Source organism: Trachymyrmex cornetzi, unplaced genomic scaffold (genome assembly GCF_001594075.2).
Source record: "Trachymyrmex cornetzi isolate Tcor2-1 unplaced genomic scaffold, Tcor1.1 scaffold109, whole genome shotgun sequence".
NCBI lineage: Eukaryota > Metazoa > Arthropoda > Insecta > Hymenoptera > Formicidae > Trachymyrmex > Trachymyrmex cornetzi.
Window position 1 is genome coordinate 288000 of NW_017295642.1, and position 13992 is coordinate 301991.

At 37.7% G+C, this 13992-nt stretch overlaps 1 protein-coding gene across 2 annotated transcripts in view; it reads right to left on the reverse strand.

Moving 5' to 3' along the window:
* Positions 1 to 13992, reverse strand: part of GckIII (Germinal centre kinase III) — a 128951-nt gene that overhangs the window by 43519 nt on the left and 71440 nt on the right. The gene's annotated exons all lie outside the window — the stretch shown is intronic.

The following is a 13992-nucleotide window of genomic DNA, read 5'->3' on the forward strand; positions in this document are numbered from 1 at the left end:
TAACGTTTGAGGATTTAAAATCAAACTATGACGTATATGTTATTTTATATATTATTTACTTTCTGTGGTGATTATATCGCCATTACCCCAACTGAAAATGCGATTGCAATATATTTAATTTTCATCGGAAAATATCACGTTCTCGGCATTGCGTGAGAATACACGCGAATATACACTGCTCAGCTGTTCGAGTTAAAAAAAAAAAGGACAATACATAGACAGGCACGAGACAGTAAAGCGAGGAATGTAAATAGAATGAGCCGAAAGATATTTTTAAAATCAAAACGTAGAAACCTTCTTGAACGATCGAGAAGCAAAATAGTTTTCTCCTAGTACGAGATCAGGGAATGCGAGAAAAGAATAGACACACTTCTCCGCGAGCACTCAGAGTACGGTTCTTGCATGTAAATCCGCCGAGCTCAATAAAGACAAAGTTTTTATTTGATACATGTTTCACGGAGTGAAATTTTATTAGTACCGACCATCGCCTATCTCAATCCTAAACGCCGCTAAATAACGCTAAATTTCTATTTTAAAACAACTATATGAGACAGCCAATCGAATAAGGGAGAGAGAAAAATTCACGGATCACAGGTGGTTCAGAATAATGAGAAATAATGTTGCCGTAAAGACAATAGCTTACCTATATTCCGTGTTTCGAAAATTAAATTAATTAATTCTCATATTTTTAATATATTTTACTCGCCTTAATTGTTAATTCCTGAATCGATAAATTGCGGCGTAGATTCGACATTCTCGAAAAATGATTATGAAAATTCATTTTTAATCTGTTAATTAGTGAGAGAATCTGATGATTCATTCGGACTATGGTTATCGATTATCCGCGACCGCGAAATGTAATAAATATTAATTTACTAACTTTCTCTTCGGCGCGAGCACGCATTATTTTTCATTGTTCCTCGCAATCGTAATACGCGGCTTGTTACCGGCATCATATCGCGGCGGTAATTATTACGTGTGATGTACATGGATCGCGGAAAGAAAGTAGTCGGTAAAATTACAGCACGATGCGCGTATATACACAGGCCAAACTCCAGTGTATTTTAAGCAGTAGTAAAAGCAATCATACGTGCGGCCATTGTAGCGACGCGTAAGAAACGGTAGAGAAAATTTGAGTGCGGCGAGAGAAAGACATTCATCGCGAGAAGATTGCGAAATATTACAATACGCCAAATGGAATTGTTAATTATATGCTTTCGGACGTGACATTTATAGAGCACCGTAATGATGCGAATCCACATACTTTCCTTTAATTTCTACAGTCTATCCCTTCACTTTCTATCCTTCGCCAACAGCTCAAACGCAGTGGTGTAATGCCGTTTAATAACCGGAGCAACGCGGAGCAGCCTTTCTCATTTATATGTAATTACGGCAAATTTAACGTAATTACGTCCTTTCGACGCGGTAGTCCTTATCAAAAGAAAATTTAATTCTCGACGTTAATGTGAAACGTAGAAGTCGAATAAACTGCCGATATTATTAATCGTTTAACGCACATCTTTTTCTTTGTAATTTATAGACTCATTAAAATTTAATTCATGTGATGAGAGCTCGGAAAACATATAAATTATAATAATTTATTCATTGTATCAGTTAATAAATTATACGTTTTATCTCGATTTTTTTATCTCGCTTTATTCGAAAATAATTGTAATGTATTATCACGAGCCTTCTTTGTGGTAAAGTCATAATGCAAATAGATATCGTTTCATTTTGTTAGCTAATTCATTATAATTTTAATCTCAATCACTAATTGAAGAAATGTGATAATAATAATTGCTGAGTTTTACAAACTTTGAATTATCCGTTTTTTCGGCCTACGATTGCAGTTAAAGGGATCACTCTCAAGCTGTCAGAAGTGGAACGAAATCAGCTACCGTAGATTAAAGAACAGCGGGCTTCGTAAGTCACAACAGGAAGTCACGTCAATGGCGACGTCTGTCTCATTGTTCAGATATCATGCCTGAGTAGCGTTCAGGGACACAGGCTACAGTCAGACACGTTTATTTTGATATCGCCCGTTTGCCGATCAGTTCTCTAACAATAAACACAAGCAATGCCTAATCGCTCCAGATTACTTTTGTGTACGCCGACAGTTTGACAAGTACTCTTAAGACGCTGATGGTCGCTAAATCATTAATTCAGACGGGATCATCGAGTCGATAATACGCGTATTTATTAACTTCAATGATGTATTAAAAAAAAATTAATTTAAAAAGATTGAAAAGAATTAAAATAACTTCTAAAAAATTAAAGCTATATTGTGTCTAATGAGCAACAGGTGTGTAACGAAGAGCAACCAATAGAAGCGAAAATATAATATTACAACATTTAATGCACAGCCGACGCGGAAAGATGAAAATTCATGATATATATCTGTATCGATATTTCATAATTAATCCACTTGCGCAAATTAAAGAACACATATCACTTTAATTAAACTAACAAATATGTATCACATGTCCACGTCTTTTTAATTGAAATTTATTGATGGCTAGATGTTTCGGAATGAATAAATATGTGACAATGAACTGACGGTATGGTTACTTCTGGTCCATCCATTCGCAAAAAGGTGCGAAAATGGGATTTTCTCGTCGAGAGATAGACTAACATCGGCGATCCTTTATAAGACTCTAGGATTTATTGTCTCGATGTATTATTAATGGGAAATACTATCGTCCCGTCGGAGGAGCTTTTAGCGCGCTCGTTGAAGATAAATATGGATGAAGATCCGTTTGTGATCGATCGGCGTGCTCTTTCGCGCGGCAAGTCGGAAACGTCTTGAAGTTTGCGACTCGCGGCTAAGAACCGATGATTTGTGTCTGTGAGACGAGTTAACATCGGCAATTTTACACGGGAGACTCGGTATACGTTGGTATATGTACGTGTCTCGTGAAATAAGAGCCGTCTCAGCACTTCCATCCGCAATGCGATGGAATCGCGTTTGTTCTCTTTCCCCAGGTAGGTGTTATCGATTTCATGGCGCCGACCGCGTGATGCGATCGCGAAGAAAAATATTTCAATGTTATTGTTTGATATGTGTGTGCATGTATATTTTAATAGATGCAAAAGTCTTTCTAATTGGCGAAAATGGGAAATATTCTCCAAACGAGTATTTAGTTTTCCTTAGAGTCACTTAATTTAATAATATCTAAGTAATGTAATAGACATGAAATATTATTCAAAAAGAAAATTTACAGACCATGTAGTCAAACCTATATTAATCAAGAAATAAAAAAAGTTGATCAATTTCGATATCGTGTGTTCCGTAACTTTTAACAACAATTCGGTATTGTTGCGGTTACGTGTCGTTTTCTTATTATATATAATACTTACGCAACGATACCGACATTGTAGTTAAGAATTACAGAATCGGAGTACTGGATATGATCTCGATCTCGGTTGCAACATTCTTTAGATGTACGTATATATCTTTTTGACACGTCTATATAGCAATCGGCTGTGACCCATTTCAAACCGATTTTGTATCTATAAGTCTCAGCGTTTCCACGATCCTCGGTGCCAGCCGTTCGATTTGCTATCAATAGAAACCTTTCGATGTATGAGCATGACATCGATTAATGTTCTTACACGTTAGTTAGGTTTTACGCGTGTCCAGAGTAGAGCACATGATATTTCGTCTGTCGCAATAATACACGATATCGGTTCACAGTCCGGTGAATCGCGAGTGTAACGAAAGATAAATTCGAATCTCTTTAAACGCGTAACGATTGAAAAATCACACTGTTAAATCTTAAAAGATCAAATTTATTAGATACGGTTAAAAAAACGACCATTAATCTAACTAAACAAACGTTTAATGAAATTAATTTTATTTCCTTTACAATTAAATTAATTTAATTAAAAATTTTGATCAAATTTTTTTCATACATTTCTTGAGTCTAAATTTCTTAAATTGTTCAACTCCGTTGTTTTAATTAAATTAACAACACATTAAGTAGAGGCAGTAGCAATACTAATACATAGAAATGGTTAAAAATAATTCAAACTGAGTATAATTTAACATAAAAAATGTAAGAGCAAATTTAAATGCAAAACATGTATAATTATTACATTTAAGATATCAATACGAATATTAATGCAAATAATTTGTCACGCATTGCGAACATTCGTATAATATAAGTATAATGAAGAAAAATAAACGACGCTACTTTTAGAAGGAGTTCGAGTTGCAAGTTGTTAGTGCGACCATCCTTGTAACATGGACGGTTTAAAAAAGAAAGAGTGGTTAAAAGCGCGGAACGTTTTTGAATAATACACAAAGCGGGCGAGAAATACGATCGCGCGAGGGACCATTGCGAGAGACTCGTGGTTATATTCTCGTTAGAATAAAGTGCTGTAACTGCAAGACCGAAATTTAAATGGCGATGCGCCGCGGCTCGGTTTAAATTTTGGTCGACTTATACGACAAAAACGGCTTTATTGCGGTGTATCAGGAATATATATAGGTAGGGGCACGGAGAGTTCACTTTCGTGCACCTGGGCCCGCGACACTCAGGATACATCGCGGCTTTGCCGGTCTGAGTTATGGAGCGGAACAAAATTTCGCGTAGGTAGGCGGAAGGTTCAGTTATAGCGAACGCGATAGACGAAGTTTCACGATAGACGAGCACGCTGCTCGAGGCACACCGTGCATGATTCACGCCGCGTGTGTCATCCGGTTATAAAATTTTAATGATGTCGTCGGTGTGCGCGATGAATCCTGATGAATCTCACGAGTCGGAACATAGACCTTGTCTCGGGATAAATTGAACGCTATCCTCTATAGAATGGCACGCAGTGTTTTATGTAAAGTAAACCTTTCTTTCTTCATAAATCGTCGCTTTTAATGTAATACAACGAGCATGGACTGCGCCATCCATATCTGAATAGTGTCTCAAATGTGATACACGGAGAGAATTTTTTCTTAGAATTTACCCTGAAAATATGACAGTTGTGGGACAACATTTTATATTTCAAAGAATTTTAATATAAATCTCTCTCATTCATATATATATTAATAAAACTACAATAAAGTATAAAATAAGTTTGATCAATTTTACTAAAGTGCATGGTAAATTTTATATTTCGAAGAATTTTAATATAAATCTCTCTCATTCATATATATATTTTAATAAAACTACAATAAAGTATAAAATAAGTTTGATCAATTTTACTAAAGTGCATGGTAAAAAGCTTTAAATATTGTATTGTACCACAATCACCATATTTTCAGGGTAAATTTTAAAAGAAAATTCTCTCCGTGTATATATATAAAAATGAGAGAGAAAGAGCGAGAAGACAGACAATCTCCCTCTCTTACTAAGATATTGTGATTGGTTTAGAAAGAGATAGAAGCTGGCCGTCCTCACGTATTATCTCTCTCATTTTTGTCGATCGATTTTACACACGGATGGCGCAGTTCATGCCTTTGGTGTAATACTAGGCGACAACTCACTTGGCTGTTCGCGCCGTTCGCGGCTGTACCGAGCGGCATCTCAGCGCCGTGCCGGAAGAAGACAATCAAGCGACAGCTGCGACACGAGCGCGGCCGGCGCTGATGACGAGCCCCGCGCTCGTGCGTTCGAGCGCGTTCATTTTGCAATACGCTAGAGCTAAAATATCGTTGCGCAACCAGCAGCCATGGCTGCACAATGGCGCGAGGTACTGTCGAGTGAAAGGCGACGAGATATATCGCGCGCGCGGCTAGCACGAACGGCCGACACGCGAACGATCTCGCGCAGCGACGCGCAGTACGCGCGAGGAGCAACGCGGAGAAAAAGAAAGATTCCTTCGCATCTGGCGGAACGAAATACCGATTAAAGCGGAACCCGCCGCGCCACCGCGAAATGACATAACCGGTCTTGCGGTACGGTCTTCTCTCGTCGCCGATCAATATTCTCCTTTTGCGAAAACCAACTTTCTTATATAAGTTGTCGTATACCCAGAGAAAAGATTGGCTGAATATGACAAAGCATTTTTAATTCGCTGCAGCAGCCAATGTTAGCCTATCGAAATCCTATATTGACAGAGGATAGGCTAATGCAAACAAAAAAACAAAAATTAGCTGCTGGAACCAAAAATTGCTGCAGCAGCCAATCTTTTCTTTCAATGTACCGGCAAATTATCAAACATCCCACACATATTTTATAAGATCGCGCATATTACACTTATTTAAGTGTATTTTCTCCAGATCAAGAGACATTGTCATCAACGTTGTAAATAACAAAAATGTAAGACAGTTTCACGTGTATTTGTATGTCGATGATACTAGTCGCCGACTTTTCTTCAAATCATTTAAAGAAAAAAAAAATAATTATTTAATTACGTCAACTCTATTTGATACGTTTTTTCCCTGATGACACGAAATCTTTCACGATTCGATGCAGACACGACGGAGATTTGATCGTTTCGTCAGCTGACCATCTACGTACCGGTCTAGAGCATTTTCCATGACAATTCGTCGTTACGTAAAGTCCGACGACTATTGTCTTCGGCAGTAACGGTAATAAATCGTCTTTTAACTTCACGCACGCACGCTCTATTTTGCGCTCCTGTGCTATTATCTTATCTTGCATCTACTTTATGTGTTATACAATACGCGGATTGAACAATGCGTCGACTATAAGCCGACAAATCGAGATTACGCAAATATCATATTTGTCTACTTTCAAGAAATCAGTAAGTCCCGAAACACAATGGTATTACTAAGCTTTAAGCCGTAAAATATTGGTCAATCACAGTTGAATGTGAAGAGAATAATTGACTATGACTGGTTGACTTCCTACGACTTAAGGCTTACTATTGTGTTTCAAGACTAAGAGGATTTCGAGCGCGTAGTTAATGTCAACTGTTTTATTAAAGATCTAGAAAAAGATTTTAAAAAATCTATAGTTAAATTAGATCGTAAATATATGTAGAAAATAATCGTACAACGTCGGAAGATAATATAGCCTTTAAAACTGTAATATGTAAAATCTGACACAGCGTTAAAGTGCAGAAATTTGTTTATAGACAATCCTGGAGGTCGAATATTCACTTTTACAGCGTAGTCTTAATATAGATCGACAATAACGCGGCCATTGCTCGGCTTTTATATATCCTTCGATACATACGCTCCATCGAGCTTAACGGGTCGATACGACCTCCCGTAAATGTGTGCACATGTCATTATCCTAAGAATTTACATCGCCTCGCGTTATTAAATCTCTTTTCCCCGAAGACAAACCATAAAGATAAGAAAAAAGAAGGGGAAAAATTAACTCTAGAAATTATCTAAATGTAGAAAAGATACAGTAATCTAACATGGAATATTTATGAGAGAAAAAAATGATTGCAATTATCATAATTTAACTATAATTTATAGTCATTTTTCAACTATATGTTTATAGTTTTAATCATGCGAATATAGTCAATTGTGCTATTAATAATACCTAGTCATACACACAGCTTTTTGAAAATCTTTAATTTTTTCTTAAACATATTTTAAGTTATTATTACAACATAAATAGTAAATAAATTAAAAAAAATAGTTACATTCATTATAATTACGATTGCATTTACTGAATAAAAATATTTATTTTATTTACCATTTATATTCTGATATTCTATTGTACTAATATTTAAAATTATCATAATATATTTAGTACAATTTATTCATGTTTGAAAAAAAAAAACTATCGTTAGTTATCAATACTAATATAAGAGTAATAATAACCATAAAATTCTAACCATAATTATTTTATCATGCAGCTAATAATCACACATATCGAACACTTTCCTCTCAGTGTATGTAAGAAAAATTCACATTATCGCAATAAAAGAATAACTCCTAAGCAGAGACGTAATAAAAGGGGCCGAAAAATTTGCAAGTTTTACGACACGCGTCGCGACAATCGTGCCATCATCTCGGCGCCAGAGATTCAAATGCCATGGTGGTACATACACCCCACCGACTGACAGCAGCAGCAGCAGCACCAGCAGCAGCAGCCGGGCTGAAAGTGGTTGGCATTAAAGAGCATGGCAGTCGTTCCTTTCAAATGCCGCCTCGACATTTGACGAGGTCAAGACGGTGCGATGCGTGCATGCACTCGCGCGATTCTCCGCGCGGCGGAGTCGCTCGGGCAGCGAGCACCCAAGCACCCACGTTCGATACGATATACGTTCGAGCCACGCGAGGGGAAGTAACGCGAGTAATTCTAGTACTTTCACAGCGGTATACATGACAAACAACGCGAGTGACAGATAACACGCGTTGCGCGAATTACGGTCGTTGCAGAAGCCCGAGTATAGACTTGCCACTCCGATTGCACGGAATTGAACGTTACCGTAACGGCACTGTCAGCTGTTTGCGATTACTCGTTCCTCGATACGCTGCAAATGTGAGTGATGAATCGCGTACTTATTTACCGTAACGAGCGGATAATTGCGGAAACAACGGATTTATATCGCGCGGGCCAAAAGTTTCTACGCTGGAAAAAATTTCTGGTTGAAAAAAAATAAACGAGTCAGAAGATTCTCATCACATCAATCAGAATTCCGATTAATTTAACTAGAATAGATTCAATCAGAAAATTCTGATTTGTTGAAAATTCGATTTTCAACTGGAATTCCAATTTAATACACAACCAAACTTTTTTTTTCCAATGTAGGTATAATAAAATTCTAGAACGAATTTGGAAGTTTACGAGAGAAAGTTAATCCGGGTGTATCACCTTACAAGAAGTATATTTATATATGCTATCTTTTTCCATGAGCTTCAACCCCAAGTTGCTAACCGACATTTTTATGGAGACACGTTTCAATCTCCATAATAAATATTTCCTCGCTGGTCGGTATCATGATTTATGGGACATGCCACGCATCGACAATTTCGAAAAGCAAGATTTACACCTCGGCTTACCGTGGCAAGCCTTTGAAATGGCGGAGGCTGCAGTTCCCATGACGCTCGACTGTCTGACAAATAAAACATGAAGCTGGCACAAACGTCAGTAAATACTTGATGACACTCGGTCTCGAGCGACGGAATACCGATAGACAGCGGGGTTTATTCGGGGCATCGGGAGCTTGCCAATTCCGCCATTGCTTGCCAAGCCTTCGACGGCGTAGAATCCCGAAGATCCTTGAATGGCGGTGGCGGCGAAGATGCCAAGATAGGACGAGTAGGTGAGATATTACATTTTTCGAGGTCGTAGTGAAGCAAAACGGAGGCTGCTACGATACACACGTCCGTGTGTATGGAAAGATGAGAAGCTGAATGCGCACTGACGTGAAAATGTGAAGTATGGCGGGGGCTTCGATGCCGCAAAGCGGCATCTGTTCTCGTTGGGTCTGAAGGTCTTTCCTCGAACAATACGCTAGAGCTGTGGCACATTTTTATAAAACTCGGTCACTTATCGTCTACTCGAAGAAATACCTAAATAGATGTATATCGCACGACAACGTATATTACAATACATATTATATAGCAATGCAAGCTCGAATGTATCCCGTAGCTAAATATACAGTAGAAGTTGTTATTTCTATTTATAAAATTTTATATTGCTTGGACACTTGCGTCAGTTATTCACGATATTACAAACGAGATAAAATTGCTAGGAATAAATTTGCGAATAAAATAAAAAGTACGATTAATTTCCCTGAACTGTCGTTGTTTCATCTTGGAGGGAACTTCTGGAACCCTCGCGATGATACATCGCCATAGTACGTTTACATATATTCATGATGATATTTTTTACGTTATCTCTCTCGCGCGCGATATCCTTCATCGATCATAAATATTCTGCGGTGGTCGTAATTCTGGATTTATCTATCTATGCGTTCTACCTATCCGTTTGTCTAGTTGAGTGTGCGTCACGCCACGGTAAAACGTTTCGGACAACCAGCGAAGAAAAGCGGAAAACCGAACGGTCCATTTCGCCGGGAAGATTGACACGTTGAAAATTGCTGCTTAGTAAAACCTCGAGAGGCGAGTTACCACGAGAAATGGAGCGTCGCGATGTCGAGGCCGCCAGAGGCGAAATGCATAGAATGAATATCGACCTTAACGCGCCAAAAAGAAGAGGACAAAAATGTTGAATAAAAACAATCGTGTAATCCAAGCTTCGATGTCGAATATTATTGCATTACATAAATTGTACGAATCGAACGATTTTTGTGAATAAAACATGTAATATTATTAAGTGTGTTAGTTTCTGCAAAAAATAACTGAAATTGAAAATTTATACTTCTCTTATATGAAAATGAATGTTAATTCATATGAAACAGATCTACTTAACAATACAATTCCACAATTAAAATGAAGATTTTCTCATTTTATCTTAATTATTTTTTAAAAATATGTCTAGGTACTTCTTATTAAAATAATTTCAATCCAATTTAAATCACCGCCAAGTTTTTTGTATTACTTTTAAATACAATATAGAACAATTAAAAAAATTTTTTTTTCATTTTGTTAAAAAATATGTGTAACACATCCTTAACCTGTAGAAGACCGGAGGCCCCTTTAGGGACTCGACAGTAGTGTCATCTTTTTTATTACTCAACCCCATGACATTGACAAAAAAGTTCTAGCCCTTAAAGAAAGTCGATTAAAAACATGCCGATCCTCAGAAGGTTAAGGAGAAACAGTCTTCCGAACACTTGTTATAAGTCATAAGTCTAAAGATCATTGCACTCCGGTAACCGCAGTAATTGGACAATGTAATTCGTGAAATCAATAAACGATAGTAATTGAGAAATCAATGAACGATAGAAATAGTTCAATTTGGAGCTATGTTCTATCCAAGACAATCGAATAATGCAACAATTCAAGAATGAAAATTAGATTCGGAAATTTCATCTCTTGAAAGTTATAACATTCAACGTGGATCTATATTTCTGAAACTTTGATCATTCGTAATTAAATTTCAGAGATAAGGGGTAAATGGTAAAATTAAAACTTCAATAGAAATCTGAAAATTTCAAATGTTAAATTCATTCGAAAATAATATGATCACCAAAGTTACAATTTTCTGTCCCCGTAAAGTATAACTTTCTAGATAATGTAATTATTTTAGTAAAATAACGTAATTTTCGTCTATATATAAACATACTCGCTGCATTGATTTTGGAAACTGCGGAAGCACAAAATAAGATATTTTTTCGTTGTTGCGAATCCGTGAAATATTCAAAATTTGATCAGCTATTGATGATTGCTTTTAAACAGGAAACCCTCGGTCCAAGATCGTGGCAGTTGTTCGTCATAAAACCGGTTATCCAAATACTGTGCTTTCGAAGGTGGGTAAGTTCGAATTTTACGATCAACCTGGGCGATAGCAATCCTCGTCGACATCAGGAAACTCGTAACCGGAAGGTACATCGCGCCGGTAAGGTCATTACATCGTTACCATTAGGTAGCCTCCCTCCTTCTCGCCGTAGGGCCAGGGTGCAGTGCGGCTTCCTGCCGGTCAACGACGGGAAGTGCACGTAGGGTGCATTAATGGGAGGTAACGTAAGTGTTTAACGGTGTTACTCCTCGCGATGCTGAGACTAGCTAATTAACTGATGCACCAACTTCCTCAAAATGGAACTTCTACGTAAAAATGCGTAAAAAGTAAATTTTATCTTAATTCTATTGAAAATTTTACCTCCTTGACTTTCATAATATGAAACACGTTACTTTTTTTCACACGTTACCTTAATTCGAAATTCTTTCTTGCGAGAGAAAAAGTGGAAAAAAGAGAGACTCTTGTAGGAAACAATTTGAAAATACTGAATGTGATTAAATTTTCCAGCTGGTTTTTTTAATCAAATTTTTTTTAAATAAATTCCGTATGTGTCAATCAAAGGAAATATAAATATAAATTTGTATCTCGTAATATTACATTTACTTCTGACTTTTCAGTCACATTCTAACGACAAGGACTTTAAGTGCATTACAAGATGGCAGTTAAGGTTTCGAGCGGGCTGACGATAGCAACGATAACAACTGGCGACAAAATAAAAAAGAAAAAAGACTGCAATGTAACGAGATAATATTTTTGTTGTGTAACCGGCTGTGCACGAACACAAAAAGTCGTACATTGCTCTCTCTTTTGTCGTGAAAATCCTAAATGAGTTTTCGACACGTTTGCCAAAAATTTCTGTCGACTCTCTCCGACGCCTTGATGTATCCAGTATTCAATTCTCTCTCTCTCTCTCTCTCTCTCTCTCTCTCTCTCTCTCTCTCTCTCTCTCTCTCTCTCCCCCCCCCCCCCCCACCCCCCAACGAGTATCCAAACTTCGCTCGACTATAGCGAAACACGTTCGAGCGAAAAGCTTCGTGTTCGGGCGATGATCGATTGTTCGGTGTAATATCGAGTATATACTATCCGAACGACAAACATATCGGCATGCTCCGTTTTCAACGTGCCAATCTCCGGTTGCATATCCCTTCGATTTTAACAGTTTACTGAATCTAGTGCTGTCACGACGATTCCGCACATAATTTCGCGATATAATGCAATAATAATAGGTATATAGCATAAAGTGTGGTACAGTTGGTACAGTTTGCATATAACGTAAATACAAACAGTATATCTAGGTAAGTGACTGAGAGAGACATATCGCAGGTGAGCGATTTTAGTGAAGTTTAAACGTGATTTTATATATTGTTACTGCGTTAATTACATATGTCAGCTAGAACAACAAATTTTCAATTTCTAATCGATATGATCATAGCAGACAAGAGTATTTTATTAAAAAAAGAACCGATAAAGCAACAACAATGATAAATTCTTTTATTGCAGCAGCAAATACACTTTCGGCAAACCATGATGAGCTGTAACTATGAAAATTTTATTTTCCGTGGAGATACGAGAGAGAGGATCTGAAAGATCCGATTAAATCAGCAATTTAAAAGTTAGGCGAAACCGCAATTTATAAAATCAAAATATTGACGAGACCCCAAAATTAAGCTTTAAATCTTACCCATGTTATTTGATGTATTTTTCAAATACAAATGCACGTTTCCATTTTTATGTACACATGTCAGAAGACAGCTAAACGCTGACTGCAATAGTAATGCGACAATACAGAGCAGTAATACAACGTATTCATAATATAGCAATATAGAGAAAAGAATTTGTACATTTCATGGAGAAAGAGGAGAGGGAGATTTGAAAGTCGGCTTGATACTATACGATAGAAAACGACGGAAGAAAATGCGACGCAGGATGACATGACAGTATCGAAACTTCAGGATTTATGTCTGTATAAAACCGACGGAAAAGATGGAGAAGCAATTATTTTATGACAGTCATAAAATAATTACCATGACTCGCGTCGTTCCCTGTTTTATTATCTATACGACAGAGCAAAGTATCGTGACATGAATTAAATTTAATATTCTTATCTCTCGTTATTTAGTGCACGACGCAAGTGTTTATTCGAGTTTTTACTCTATTTAATGAACGCGCGTGTTATGTAAATACAATAAATCTGTAATTGAGTCGAGATAATACGGACAAAAGTCGACCCAAAACCGTCAAGTACTCGACAAACGACAGCGTAATTAAAAGCATGGAAGATAATGTGCCGTATATACAAACTAATCCGCGAGCTAATTACGCGAATGGCGAACGAGCTCAAAGTCATTCTCGAAATAGTCGGCTGGCTGCTGCTCTCCCACTGCCGCTGCCGGTAATCACCTTCCATCCCGGAAATGACGATCAATGCCGTAATGACGTCGACGGCGTTTTTCCCATCGGCGCGCTAGCTATTTGCAAAAGCGGCATGGCCGGCCAATTTGTCGAGCATTAATGATGGCGACCGACAGCGCGTTAAGCGAACACCCGTTTATAATCGCGCTGATTACAGCCGGGTCCATTGATTGTTCGAGCATAACCTTGGCAACGGGCGGGCGAGATGCGGCCACCCGGGGGTTTCCCCCCTTTGGGGTAACATCATCCCTCCGGTAAGCATCGGCGAGAGAGTGAATTTTCGGGCCGATGG